The sequence below is a fragment of the Rana temporaria genome, chromosome 1 (assembly GCF_905171775.1).
Source record: "Rana temporaria chromosome 1, aRanTem1.1, whole genome shotgun sequence".
Classification (NCBI taxonomy): Eukaryota; Metazoa; Chordata; class Amphibia; order Anura; family Ranidae; genus Rana; species Rana temporaria.
The window spans coordinates 206,514,016-206,530,329 of record NC_053489.1 but is presented as its reverse complement, the minus strand read 5'-3'; positions in this window follow the sequence as shown (position 1 = coordinate 206,530,329).

Below are 16,314 nucleotides of genomic sequence, written 5' to 3'. Positions count from 1 at the left end.
CTTTCCTATTCACGGACGACTTACGCAAAAAAAAATTGAAATTCGACGCGGGAACGACGGCCATACTTTAACATGGCAAGTCTAAAGATAGGCCACGAAATACCAGCTTCAACTATACACTGGGAAAAGCCGACTAGCGATGATGTAAGAGAATGGGACTGCCGCGCGTACCTTCGTGAATCGCCGTAAACAGGTAATTGGCATACCCGACGCAAACTCCACCCAGCGGGCGCCAAAGTATTACACCTACGATCCGAAGGCGTACGAAGCCGTACGCCTGTCGGATCGAAGCCAAAAGCCGTCGTATCTTGGTTTGAGGATTCAAACTAAAGATACGACGCGGCAAATTTGAAAATACGCCGGAGTATTAGTAGATACTGTGGCGTATTTCTTCTGTGAATCTGGCCCAGAATATTTGCCCATGGAACTTTAAATGAGCCATTAAATGTAGATAATGTATTTATATTGCAAGAATTTGACACATACAGTACATATAAAAATTATTTGGCATGTCAAGTCATTTAGTTACATATGTCAGTATAAAATATGCATCAAGCTAATATATTTTCCAATGCATGCTTCACACAACTAAAGTAATTTCAGTTTAAAAGAGGGATGCATCTTGCCCCTTGGTTTCTCCCACTGGGTGTTCTGGTCCCATTCCTCTACTCCTGGGTCAGACACTGAGCAGCATGCACCAATTGGAGGTGTCATGTTTGATCAAGCTTTAAGTCCTGAATTTTTAGGAAAAATCAATATGTACGGTGTTGGTACCCTACGTATTCCTATGGAGTACTTTAACATAATTTATGTATCTATTCTGTAGTTTAGAGATTTGTTGTTAGAGGCATCCACTCCTGAAGATGTGAAACTATATTCATGAAACACATCCAGTTATAAGATGCATACCTCTTTAAAACTAGAAATATTTTGGTTATGTGAAGCATGCATTGGAAAAATATATCAGCTTGATGCATATTTTATACTGACACATGTAACTAACTGGCTTGACATGCCAAATCATTTTTAGATGTATGTGTCAAACTCTTGTATAATAAATTGATATTTTATTATTCAAGTATTCTTCCTAATTTAACCGGTTCCCGACCGGCGCACGACTATTTACGTCGACAGAATGGCACGGCTGCGCATATGGGCATATATATATGTCCCCTTTAAGATGCGAGCCACGTAGTCGCACACGCGGTACCCGCGGACATGATCGCCGCCAATGTCCCGCGATCGGGTCACAGAAACACAACATCTCCCCGTTCTGCCTAGCTGTCACTGATCGAGTTCCCTGTCATTGGGAATAGCGATCAGTGACGTTTCACGGCAAGCCATGCCCCCTAACAGTTATAATATATGCCCTAGGTCACACTTAACCCCTTGAGCGCCCCCTACAGGTTAACCCCTTCACTGCCAGTGTCATTTTTACAGTAATCAGTGCATTTTTATAGCACTGATCGCTGTAAAAATGTCAATGGTCCCAAAATGGTGTCAAAAGTGTCCGATGTGTCCGCCATAATGTCGCAGTCATGATAAAAATCGCTGATCACCACCATTACTAGTAAAAAAAAATATAAATAAAAATGCCATAAAACTATCCCTTATTTTGTAGACGCTATAACTTTTGCGCAAACCAATCAATAAACGTTTATTGCTAATTTTTTACCAAAAATAAGTCGAAGAATACGTATCGGTCTAAACTGGGGAAAACATTTTTTTTATATATTTGGGGATATTTATTATAGCAAAAAGTAAAAAATATTGTTTTGTTTTTCAAAATTGTCGCTCTATTTTTTTTTATAGCGCAAAAAATAAAATCCGCAGAAGTGATAAAATACCACCAAAAGAAAGCTCTTTTTGTGGAAAAAAAAAAGGCGTTAATTTTGTTTGGGGGCCACATCGCACGACCGCGCAATTCTCAGTAAAAGCGACGCAGTGCCGAATCACAAAACGTGCCCCGGTCATTTGGCTGCATAATGGTGCGGGGCTTAAGTGGTTAAAGTCCAATGTGCAACTATTTTGTTTTTATGTATGATCTATAATCTATAATCGGGATGGAAGCATGGTACTAGAGGCACAATGCTCACACAGTAACTGAAAATCTATACATCGCATTTATTTTGGAATATCAATTCATGATATGTGACATTTCTGTTCTGAGAACATAAATACATTTACAGAGATTTGAACAAATTTATTAATAAATTTAATAAACAGGTGGTCAATTGTCAATCAGTTTTGGTGATACTTTTTAGATATGTGTTACTTGTTACACGAGATCATACTGACTGACATTTTTCTCTTTAAAAATTAATAGTTGAGTTGCATGAAACTGTTATGGGATCTGATAAATATTTTATTCTTCTTCCCTCTGTCATACGAATACACTCGTAAAATATTGGATGAGGATCCAGTGCAGGAGACAAATGTTGTAAAATGTTACCAGATTTGTGCATAAACAATATTACTTGGATTTCAGCCCTCCACAAAGACATCCAAGTCTATGGCCTCGTACACACGGCCGAGGAACTCGACGTGCCAAACACATCGAGTTCCTCGGCCAGTTCAGCCCTGAAGCCGCCGAGGAGCTCGGCGGGCCGAGAGCTCCCATAGAACAACGAGAAAATAGAGAACATGTTCTCTATTTTCTCGACGAGTTCCTCGGCGGCTCCATCGGGCCGAAAGTGTACACACGACAGAGTTTCTCGGCAGAATCCGGCTCTGACCGAGTTTCTCGCCGAATTCTGCCGAGAAACTCTGTCGTGTGTACGAGGCCTATGGGCTTCCCCTGTCCACTGGCAGGGAGAAAAATGGATCATGTAGAGTAAGCTGGCCACAGATACTGTATGTCCTTGTGCCCAGGTTCACACTGGGTACGATTTGGTACGATTTGAGATGCGATTTCACATGTCAAATCGCATCTCAAATCGGCGGCATTTGCCGGCAATTGTCGGCAATGGCACTGTCCAAATCGCTGCGACGCCACATCTGCGGCGCTGCACCGATTTCAAAAAGTAGTTCCTGTACTACTTTTTGCGATTTTGGGCCGCAATTTACATTGAACCCTGCACAGTTGTCTCCTAAATCGCTGCCGAAATTGCGGCAAAATCACGGCAAAACCGCAGCCGCGAAATCGCAGTAAAATCGCGATTTTACCGCGATTTTGAATTCGCAGCAGTGTAAACCTAGCCTAAAGCAAAGTTCCAACTGTTTACATTTTTTTTTCATGAATATCGTTTTTTTAACAATCTTACTTATATTACTTACATTTTATGGATTAGATTGCCACTAGCCTTGTCCCAAAGTAAAATAACTTATATTTTGCCTTGCTGGCATTTTCCATATAGCTTGTGGGCATGTGAAGCCCACAAGCACAATCTTCTGGGACACGGTGCAGCTGAGCGACCAGCATGCACCGTTCTCGTGCATGCGCAGTATCTACAGCTCGCAGCGCCATACACTTCAGACATCACAATGGGCGTCGTCGTTGGAAGTGCCCGCCTCATTATGATGGCAACGAAGCCCTCGGCACTGCCCACTGACTCCTGGGAAATGATGACACACATCTCCCAGGAGCACCAGCGAGCACGGGCACCAAGGGAAATGACGTCAGGCGCCACAGAGAGGAAGTGGCAGAATACAATGGACCACATAGCAACAATACTGAAGGGGGTGAGAAAAAAAAAAGATTTCCAAATGTTTTAGCTGATGAAAAATGCTGTTGATTTCTGCAAAGTAATTTTTTTGGGTGAAACTCCGCTTTAAGAATATAATGCAGGGGGGTATCTGCTCATCACAGGGCTCCACTTCCGGGGGCAAGCACACACACCAAACACAGGAAATTACTTCACAGGATGTAAGGTTAGCATCCGAGTCTGCCTCAATGCATTTCACCCAATAAGGGCGTCCTCAGCAATGATCTTTTGTTTATGGCTTCCCTATGTGATGTACTGAGATATGGTGAGGAGGCACCTGGAGCGGAGTGCAGAGCTGACAGAGCGGTGGAATATGACAGAAAGCCTATGGTCAATGTATTTGAGCACAATTTGACCCAAATTAGATAGAGGGTCACAATATCTGCAGTGAGTCGTCACCTTTAATGGGGAAGTGTAGCACATCACATGTTTGGAGCACTTTTGTTTGATCAAGCAAGCACGTGCACAGTAAAGAGTTCACTATTGTGTTTGGGACTATAATTTATTATAATAGTATTATAGACAAATAAACGCACAACACTCAGTGGTATAGCATTAGTTATTTATTTGTTTTTATCGGTTGAACTTGATGGAATTGTGTCTTTCAACTTGAGTAACTATGTAACTATAGTTGTTTGTAGCACATCCATAGCTCTGATCAATTTTGAATAAAAACACATGTCACACAGTACAATACACTTATTGGCACCAATTTAGATCAGCATAGCTGTGGGACACGGTCTTATTTTTTTTCAGTCACATCCGTAGCACAGGTAGTTTATTTTTTAAAATTTTTTTAACAACTGGGCTTGGATGAACAAAACCATAAATCTCATTTGGTTGTGGCGCTCTTACGTCTGTATGTTCAACAAGTACAGTATAGTAATTTGTAGCAGTATGCCACCAATGGTGTTAATGCCTCTAATAAGCTATCAGTGCTAGTAATACCCATTCGTAATATGGTAGCAGCAGTAATCCCCAGCAAAGTACTAATAACATTGCCAAGTCATGTATCTGTGCAGCTGTGGTATGATCATGAAGCCTATCTTACGTAATGTAAACCTGCACTCATAACAGGTTTAGTTAAAAAAAAAAAAACTTTTCAGCCCAATACTCTTATACACTCACTGGCCACTTTATTAGACGCACCTTGCCAATACCGGGTTAGACCCCTTTTTGCCTTCAGAACTGACTTAATTATTTGTGGCATGGATTTAACAAGGTGTTGGAAACTTTACTCAGAGATTTTGGTCCATATTGACATGATGGCATTACGCAGTTGCTGCAGATCAGGGATGAGCTTCATATTCAAGTCGAACCCATGTTCGACTGTTCGACGAATTACAAACGTTTTGGGCCGTTCGCGCCAAATTCGAGTGGCGTGTCACGGCCCATAATTCACTGTGGCATCGCAGTGTATTGCTGGCTGATGATTGGCCAAGCATGCACTATGACCCACATGCTTGGCCAATCACAGCGCGCAAAAAACAGAGAGCCATAATTGGTCAAAGCCAGGGTGGCTTTGGCCAATTATGGCTCAGGGGGTTTAGTACACACCCCACACTATATAATGCTGCCTGGAAGTCGGCCTTGTGTAGTGTGTTGGTGGTTTACAGAGAGAGAGTGTAATTTTTTGGAGTTAGATAGAGCAGGCAGGCTAGTCAGTTAGAGTTACAGTGTGTAGAGGATATATATGCATCCCAGGTGTTGTGTATATATATTTATACACTGTATTGAGTTTAGATAGATCCACTCTTCCTAATATACTGACAGGCAGGCAGGTGATTGTGCTAGCTGCAGTATTTTCATGTGGTGTACTGTCTGTGTCCTTTGTACAGTGTGCACATAAAGCTACGTCAATAGATTTGCTGGTGTTTCTCATATTAATTCCTAAAGGCAGTAGAGCTGCACGATTCTGTGAAAAATGAGAATCACGATTCTTTTGCTTAGAATGAAGATCACGATTCTCTCAGGGTTCTCAAAAAAATGCATGGTGCTTTTGTTAGCATGCATTTTTGTGATTTTTTATATATATATATATATATATATATATATATATATATATATATATATATATATATAATGTGTGTAAATAAAAAAAAAACACAAAAATAAAAATGCATGCTAACAAAAGCACCATGCAGTTTGGTGCAGCGGCATTAAAAAATAAAATAAAAAAAAGGCCCATGCACTTTGGTGCTATTGAGGGGTGGCAGGCAGTTCATTCTCAAATTAATAGGCTGTTCTGCAGCAAGGCACATACTCTGATGCATCGCATAGATGTGAAGTTGAACTTTTAAAACACAGTCAGGAGGCCAAGGGGCATCAAAAACCATAGCAGTGATAGCTGATAATAGCATGGCTGTTTTGTACAACATCACTACAGTACTACCCTACCTCACTGCGCACTCACTGCTGTCCTTCTCGTTTCCCAAGACAAGCGTGAGACACTGTCTGTGTCTCTGCACCGCCCATGCCCAGCAGCACGCCGATTCACGCATTGAACTGATGTCAGTTCCGGGTTGCTAACGTCAGTTCAGATATCCGCCATTTGCGTTCCACGCTGGTTATGTGGAACCGGCGGCTACATATAAAGATCGCATGTCACCCTGCGTGGAGATCGCGGGGGGTGAATCAAGATCTGGATATTCTCGTGAGTAATCGTGCAGCTCTAAAAGGCAGGAATCTTCTCATATTAATACCACAGGCAGGGGATTCATTTTTCTAAAGCCACGTGAATACAATTGCTGTTGCTGTCAAATTAATATCACAGGCAGTGGCTGATCAGCAAGTATTTTCACTGCGCCCATTCCTGCGCCCACCAAGAGTAACTGTGAGGGCTTACAGTGTTGTGGCAACACCAACACCTAGGGCCCAAATTTCTGCAGAGTATATACGGCAGGCCCCTACTTTCAAACATCCAACTTACAAACGACTCCTACTTGCAAACGGAAGGAGACAACAGGAAGTTAGAGGAAATCTACCCCTAGGAAGGGAAATTCTCCTCTGTAAGAGGTGTCTCCTGTCCACTGATGCTTTATCACCTATCCTTGTTTCACTAAAAAACCCAAATGTTCAAAAAATCATTTGTCATTGGGACAGAAAGTGAGGTGCAATCTTCTGAACAGATGCGCACAGACAGCAAAACAAATGTTACAGGGGTGATAACCCCTCTCTATGTTTTTCAAAAAGCTTAAAAAATAGATTTTTTAGCTGGAGCTACACTTTAAAAAGTACCAGTTCAAAATTACAAACAGATTATACTTAACAACAAACCTACAGTCCCTGTCTTGTTTGCACAGCCTGTATACTGCTGTTCAAAGTATATAGGGCCAAAGGGGCTGGTAATGACCTGGGGGGAGGGGGGCGGGGAAACCCATGCTATTTTTCTCAGTGATTTTCATCCATATTGCAGGGACATTACATTAAAGCCACAAGCAGTTTTAAATGACTTTTTTCTTATAGTAATCTCATTTTGTGCAGGGACAGTTCTAAACATGTGCCACTTCACAGGCATACTATAGACACCCAGCAGGTACGATATTTAAAGGAATTTTTTAAAAAAAAATTTCACTTTAAGCATCATTAAAATCACTGCTCCAGAAAAAACGACCGTTTTTAAAACTTTTTTTTTTCCATTGATACATGTTACCTGTGGCAAGACCCGGGTTCTCAAACCTGTTTTGCGACAATAACTTGCATATTAGCCTTTAAAATGAGCACTTTTGAATTCGAACGTTCGAGTCCCATAGACTTCAATGGGGTTCTAAATGTTCGCGCAAACGTTCGGTCCGTTCGAAGGTTCTGGTGCGAACCGAACGGGGGGGGGGGTGTTCGGCTCATCCCTACTGCAGAATTGTCGGCTGCACATCCAGGATGCAAATCTCCCATTCCGCATCCCAAAGTTGCTCTATTGCATGGGTGCTCAACCTGTGGCTCTCCAGCTGTTGCGGAACTACAATTCCCATGAGGCATTGCAAGCCGCTGACAGGTACAAGCATGTCTCCCAAAGGCTGAGGCATTATGGGAATTGTAGTTTTGCAACAGCTGGAGAGCCACAGGTTGAGCACCCATGCTCTATTGGATTGAGATCTGGTGACTGTGGAGGCCATTGGAATACAGTGACCTCATTGTCATGTTCAACAAACCAGTGACACGGTGCATTATCCTGCTGGAAGTGGCCATCAGAAGATGGGTAAATTGTAGTCATAAAGGGATGGACATGGTCAGCAAGAATCCTCAGGTAGGCTGTGACATTTAAACAATGCTCACTTGGTACAAAGGGGGCCAAAGTGTGCCACGACAATATCCCACACACCATTACACCACCACCACCAGCCTGAACCATTGATACAGGGCAGGATGAATCCATGCTTTCATGTTGTGTACGCCAAATTCTGACTACTGTCTAAATGTTGCAGCTTAAATCAAGACTCGTCAGACTTTTTGGTGAGCTTGTGTAAATTATAGTCTCAGTTTCCTGTAGCCCATCTTTTTCAAGGTTCCATGTGTTGTGCGTTCAGAGAAGGTATTCTGCATACCTTGGTTGTAATGAGTGGTTGTTTGAGTAACTGTTGTCTTTCTATCATCTCGAACCAGTCTGCCCATTCTCCTCCAGCCTCTGACATCAACAAGGCATTTTCGTCAACACAACTGGATATTTTCTCTTTTTCGGATCATTCTGTGTAAACCCTAGAGATGGTTGTGCTTGGAAATCCCAGTAGATCAGCAGTTTTTGAAATACTCAAACCAGCCCGTCTGGCACAACAACCATGCCACGTCCATAGTCACTTAAATCCTTTCTTCCCCATTTTCATGCTCAGTTTAAACTTCAGCAAGTCAACCTCACCACGTCTAGATGCCTAAATGCATTGAGTTGCTGCCATGTGATTGGCCGATTAGCAATTTGTTTTACCAAGCAATTGAACAGGTGTACCTAATAAAGTGGCTGGTGAGTGTATGTACCTGCACTCACTGGTCTGCTCCTGAAGTTCCAAGAAGAACCTGGTGCTTCTGCTATGTGTTATATGTAACACTTAGCCCTGTTTTAAATAAATAGGCAATGATGCCTCAATAGGCAACTGCGAAACCAATGCATTTGAGGTGTGTTGATTTCTGTACATACAAAGTCAATATTTGAAGATTTTGGGGCATTAGAACTGTGAAATAGGGTTGCAGGCGAGCGTAGTAAAGATAAAGTTACCGGAGGGGTGACTTGATGGCTGAGCGAGCAGTCGCATAAGAACACAGCTCCGGCTCCAGATTACCAACCTGCTGTTATCCTGAGTCCGTTCTCCTCATAAAAGGTACTATTCCCTTCTCCACAGCTGTGGGGGCATCCACTGGGACCGTCATGATTGTCAAATACAGGCTACCCACGCCTCCATCCACAGCAGAACAGCTCGCAAGATTCCCGGCGGCACAATGGCACTGAGGCCGCGGCCAGGCAGACAGGCACGCTGCAGCCTTCCTCCTCCCCCACTCGAGGACTCTGCTACATGGGTGAGTGACACAGTCCCTGCTATTTTTACCACCCAAATGGACCCTTTGTCACCCCAAGATCCCTCACTGAGTGCTGAGAGCTGCCAGTCCTCTGATCCCCCTCAAGCTGAGCCCACACTAGCTACTATCATGCTGGCTATACAGGACTGCAAGGCCTCACTCACTGCCTAGATAGCTACAATCCACATGGATCTTTCACTCCTGAAACAAGATGTTCAAAATTTGCGTGGTAAGATAAGAGAGTAAGATTATTCCAGAGCATAAAAATGAAATAGCAGTTGTCATTTGCACACATTTTCTAGAGAGACCCATGTTTATTGCATAGTTATAGACACCAATAAATTATAATTAACTGGGGTAAAACTGCATTCAAAATAATACCATGGCTCTTTTATTGTGTTGCTGTCACAAAAATGAAAGATGATTGGGTACTGTTAACCACACAGTCTTTTTGGAGAGCAGCCTGTATTTCTAGTTAACCTTTAATTGCCATTTTATCCTGTGTGTGCCACCTTCTGTGTCTGTACAAAGGCCAAACATTCCAGGGTATGTAAACTTTTTATCAAGGCCATTTGGGTGATCCCTGTTATCATTATGATTTAAAAAGGATCCAAAAAATAATAATAATAAATCGCTTCATGTGATTGATATCCTTAAATAAAAGGTTGGAATAGTGTATATCTCGTGCCACCGAAAAAATAAATTAATATAAAATCACAGTGGATAAATATATAAATGTGAACAAAAAGTAATCAGAGCAGCTCCCAAAAATTCAGTGACCTGAAGAATGTATTGGAATTGGAGGGTAGGGGGCGCTAGTTGTGCTATATAATCAAGTGAAAATAATAATTAATGAATCAGTGAAAATCATCAATAGAAACTGATAATAACATAAAGTGTTCATCAATATGAAAAATAGTCCATGCATGAATCCAACATAAAATGAAAAAATGCAAATGTGCAAGAAATTGTATCGCCAGTGATACAATCACTATAGAGTCCTCAGTGATGAGTGATATATATTTGAAGAAAGTTGTGTGATGAGAATAGGTCATCAAAATAAAGAATCTACCTTTACCATAAGAACTAATATTTCACCCGACGTGATCAAGTAAAGGATGGCACCTTACCGACTGTAGTTGACCCTTTAATTAAAAATAAGTCAATAAAGCTTGTTTTACACAAAGTGTAATACTCCTTTGCAGGACCAGGGATTGCCAAACAAGCGATCATATTCCAACAGTGGCCCACGGGATATATGATAAAAGAAAGGACCGCAATAGTATAATGTTGTTTATTAAAACGATTAAAACAAAAGCTGCCAAATGGCTCCTTACTGTGTGCGGTGCCCGAATCCCGGCACTGAGGCTGCAGAGCGTGTTCAGTAGGAGAGATGGCTTCCGTCGCTGTGAAGTCTGGCATGCGTTCCACCACCAACGACCAGCTAACCCGGAAGGAACGTGACTGTGCGTGACCAGTATGCCTTGGCTTCCTGATGAAGTAATTTACGAAACCTACGTCGAGGCGCATACTGGTCACGCACAGTCACGTTCCTTACGGGTTAGCTGGTCGTCGGTGGTGGAACGCACGCCAGACTTCACAGCGACGGAAGCCATCTCTTTTTTTATTTCCAACGGTATTTGCGCAATCATTTTTCAAACGCTTTTTTTTTGCCCAAAAAAAAGGTTTCATGAATTAAAAAATAACAAAGCAGTAAAGTTAGCCCAATTTTTAGGGATAATGTGAAAGATGATGTTACACCGAGTAAATAGATACCTAACTTGTCACGCTTTAATATTGCGCACACTCATGGAATGGCGCCAAACTTCGGGACTTAAAAAACCTCCATAGGCGACGCTTGAATTTTTTTTCTGGTTACCAGTTCAGAGTTACAGAGGAGGTCTAGTGCTAAAATTATTGCTCTCGCTCTAACGCACGCGTCAATACCTCACATGTGTGGTTTGAACGGTGTTTACATATGTGGGCGGGACTTACATGCGTGTTCGCTTCTGAGTGCGAGCTACTAGGGACAGGAGTGTTTTAATTTTCTTTGGTTTGTTTGTTCTTTTTTTTTACGTAATATTTTTCTTTTTGCACTTTTTTGTCCCTTTTTTTTTTGGATCACTTTTATGCCTATTACAAGGAATGTAAACATCCCTTGTAATAGGACTAGTGTGTGACATGTCCTCTTTATGGAGAGAGGCGGGGTCAATAAGACCCCACATCTGTCCTCCAGGCTGGAAAGCATGAGATTGAAAAAAAAACACTGATCTCATCCTTTCAGCCGCGATCATGTTCGTTAAGCACAGTGGTGTAGTGGATAGTACTTTCACCTAGCAGCAAAAAGGGTCGCTGGTTTGAATCCCGCGACACCATCTGCCTAGAGTTTGCATGTTCTCCCTGTGCCTGCGTGGGTTTCCTCCCACAATCTAAAAACATGCTGTAAATCAGATCCTGTCTAAATAAGCCCTAATATGCAGTAGTATATTTAGGTTTTGTGCTGCCCTAGGCCTAACTAAACTTCTGCACCTCCTGATAGAAAAATTACCCACCCCTTCCTGTCAAGGCCACACCCTGTTTTTTAGGACCCGCCCAGAAATTTTCAGTGGGGGTAGACACACACTAGTTCTGGGGGGGGGGCACTGGATTCCCTTAATTTGCATAGTTTTTCTCTCACTTCCTGTTTGGCTATTGGGCAGGAAGTGAAGGCAAATCTTCCCAATTGGACAGGGATGGTACAAAATAAACTGACAAGGGCTATAACCTCTCTCACTCTATCCAAAATGAAAGAAAAAAGTGTTAATTATAGTTCTACTTTAAGCACAAATTTCTGATAATTTTATTGAGAGGACTAAGAAAATATAACCATGTCAATAGGCCAGGATACAGCGTTGCTAATATGTATGAATGTGTGTTAGGGACCCCCACAAACACCACCCAATGTTAAATAAACAATTTTCTTAATTTGCAAATAAGTATCATCTGCTAATTTTTTGGGGATGTCTGCACCCCTGATAAGGTGAAGACACCTCACAAATGTTGTCACTTTCTACTTCAAATTCATTTACTTCCTGTCACATAGCCAAACAGAAAGTAAGGGGAAAACCTTACTAATGTCTTTTCTTGGGGACACACAGATCAATCTAAATAGTTTCCCATTATGTAAATTGCACTCTAGCATTTTGCTGTGTACACCCCAAATTATTAGGGATCTTGGACTTTGGGGTCCATTTACTAAAGGCAAATCCACTTTGCACTACAAGTGGACAAGCAAGGAAGAAAAGAACAAAAAAAAACACTTTGCTTCTACAGGATTGGATGTTAAAACCATCAGTGCTTCCCCTCTGATTTTCAGCGACTACGCTTCTACTGCAGAGTGGCTTTGCCTTTACTAAACCCCAAACTAACTAATCTTTTGGGGTGTACACAGCAGTGCTGGAGTGCAATTTGCTTAATGGGGACACTAGTTAGATTGACCTGTGTGTCCCCAAGAAAAGACATTGGTAGGGTTTTAACCTCACTTCCTGTTCAGCTGTGTGACAGGAAGTGAAGCCAATTTTAAGAAAAGGGACACAAAGCCCAACCCAAAAAACACAAGCAGGGGTTCTAACACTCACCTGGCTTCCCTCAAACACCCACAATTAGAAAAGGATTGCCTTGCGCTAGATTTAAGCACAGTGCTGTAAATCAGCACTTCAGGCCTGTCCGCCAATACACCCCCCCCCCCCCAACAGGCCATGTTTGCAGGTTTTCCTTCATCATGCACATGTGCTTTAAAAGACAGTCTGGACAGCAATTCTTGATAAGATAAATCCACAAAACATGTCCTGTCAGGGGTACTTGAGGGCTGAGAACCACTGCACTAAAAAGGAAACAATACTTACCACTCTGTATTTTTCCTTTCCTGGTGACTAAACATGGCAGCAAACATTTCATGCATACACACCAGGAAAGGAGCTTTGAGACAAATCACAACTGATTGGCCTAACCAATCAGCCCTTGTTCAGCTGCAGCTGTCAAAATCTGTAGCATGAAAAAGTAACAAAAAAAAAAAACTTCAAAATTTGAAAGTAATGTTATTGGTCAACAAAACAAGGAAAGCAAAAAAAATTCATAAACAAAAATAAATATAAAAAATAAAAATAAACATAGGTTCATTTAAAACAGTAAACGGAATATGGTTTATGCTTTGGAAATTATACAATAGAGCCACAGACACAGGATTGAGACATTAGTCACAACATCTTGAGAAATATTTAGCAAAATAATGCAGCACAGACATCAAAGTGAACACCGTAAAAAAAAACATACATTGCCAAAAAAAAAACCTTGATCAAAAAACATATCTGTTTTGCAAAGACATTCTTGCCAGCTGGCCCACACACACAACCTGCCCTCTTCTCAGGGCAGCTAGCAAATGCTCTATACACGCTTTATATAACATAGGCTTGTGTGCTGATGACGCAATTGAAAAAACATGGACAAAGTTCAGTCTCTACTTTGGGTGAACTTGTAAGTGGTTACACCTGTTAAGGATGTCCTTAAATTACTAACCCAAAAAACACACTCTATGAGCATGCTCAGAGACATCCAAGTGTTGTTCACACACAAAAATCAACATCAAAAAATCTAAGTCCCTGGGCATGCTCAGTTAACTAGAAATGCAGAGGCAGAAACATAAACAAAGCTGCGATCGCGGCTGAAAGCATGAGATCTCTGTTTTTTTTCCCGATCTCATGCTTTCCAGCCTGAAGGACAGATGTGAGGTCCTATTGAATTATTAGGTAAAAAATAAAATAATAATAATTAAAATGCCCTGTCCCTAGTAGCTCGCACTCAGAAGCGAACACGCATGTAAGTCCCACCCACATATGTAAACGTCGTTCAAACCACACATGTGAGGTATTGACGCGCGTGTTAGAGCGAGAGCAATACTTTTAGCACTGGACCTCCTCTGTAACTCTAAACTGGTAACCTGTAAAAAAAACAAGCGTCGCCTATGGAGATTTTAAAGTTCTGAAGTTTGGCGCCATTCCATGACTGTGTGCAATATTAAAGCGTGACAAGTTAGGTATCTATTTTCTCTGTGTAACATTGTCTTTCACATTATCACAAAAAATTGGGCTAACTTTACTGTTTTCAAATTTTTTAACCACTTGAGCCCCGGACCATATTGCTGGTCAATGACCGGGCCACTTTTTGCGATTCGGCACTGCGTCGTTTTAACTGACAATTGCCACGGTCATGCGACGTGGCTCCCAAACAAAATTGGCGTCCTTTTTTTCCCACAAATAGAGCTTTCTTTTGGTGGTATTTGATCACTTTTTTATTTTTTGCGCTATAAACAAAAATAGAGCGACAATTTAAAGAAAATAATATTTTGTACTGTTTGCTATAATAAATATCCCCAAAAATCTATAAAAAAAAAAACAATTTTTTCCTCAGTTTAGTCCGATACGTATTCTTATACATATTTTTGGTCAAAAAAAATCGCAAAATGCACAAAAGTTATAAGGCCAGATTCTCGTAGAATCGTGCAAAACTGTGGCGGCGTAACGTATGACATTTACGTTACGCCGCCGCAAGTTTTACAGGCAAGTGCTTTATTCTCAAAGAACTTGCCTGTAAAGTTGCGGCAGCGTAGCGTAAATCCCCCGGCGCAAGCCCACGTAATTCAAATGAGCCGGGTAGGGGGCGTAGAGCATTTAAATTAGGCGCGTTCCCGCGCCGAACGTACTGCGCATGCGCCGTCCCTAAAATTACCCGACGTGAATTGCGCTAAATGACGTCGCAAGGACGTCATTGGTTTCGACGTGAATGTAAATGGCGTCCAGCCCCATTCACGGACGAGTTACACAAACGACATAAAATTTTCAAATTGCGATGCGGGAACGACGGCCATACTTAACATTGGATACGCCACCTAGGTGGCATGTTTATCTTTACGCCGCGTATCTCTTACGGAAACGGTGTAAATTTACTGCGACGGGCAAGCGTACGTTCGTGAATCGGCGTAACAACTCATTTGCATATTCTACGCCGACCACAATGGAAGCGCCACCGAGCAGCCAGCGTAAATATTGCACCCTAAGATACGACGGCGCAGGCCGTTGTATCTTAGGCATGTTTAAGTGTATCTCAGTTTGAGAATACATTTAAACATACGACGGGCTTAGATTCGGAGTTACGTCGGCCGGCGTAACTCGTTGTGAATCTGGGTCATAGCGTCTACAAAATAGGGGTTCGTTTTATGGCATGTTTATTAATATTTATTTTTACTAGTAATGGCGGCGATCAGCGATTTTTATTGGTACTGCCACCTTATTGCGGACACTTTTGACACATTTTTGGGACCATTGGCATTTTTATAGCGACCAGTGCTATAAAAATGCATTGATTACTATAAAAATGTCACTGGCAGGGAAGGGGTTAAGTATGTTCCCTAGGTGTGTTCTAACTGAAGGGGGGGTGAGACTGACTAAGGGAAATGACAGATCGCTATTCATACATTGTATGAACAGACGATCAGGCATTTGTCCCCCTGACAGGACCGGGAACTGTGTGTTTACACACACAACTCCCGATTTTCACTCTGTAAAGAGCGATCGCAGGTGCATGGCAATGATCGCGCCCGCCGGGCACCCGTGTCGGGACCAGGGGCGAGTGGGGGACGCTGATGATGAAGGGGAACTCCACACCAAATAAAAAAAAAACGGCGTGGGTTCCCCTGCAGTGGCACATTAGACCCTTAGATTTGGTCTGGATCGTAAGGGGGAAAACCTACACCGAAAAAAACAGCGTGGGGGTTCCCCCAAGATCCATACCAAACCCTTATCCGAGCACGCAGTCTGGTCGGACAGGAATGGGGGTGGGGACGAGCGAGCGCCCCCCCTCCTGAGCCGTACCAGACCGCATGTCCTCAACATGGGGGAGTGTGGGCACTGCGCCCCCCCACCCCAAAGCACTCTTGTCCCCATGTCGATGGGGACAAGGGCCTCTTCCCGACAACCCTGGCCGTTGGTTGTCGGGGTATGCGGGCGGGGGGCTTATCAGAATCTGGGAGCCCCCTTTAATAAGGTGGCCCCCAGATACCAGCCCCCCACCCTAT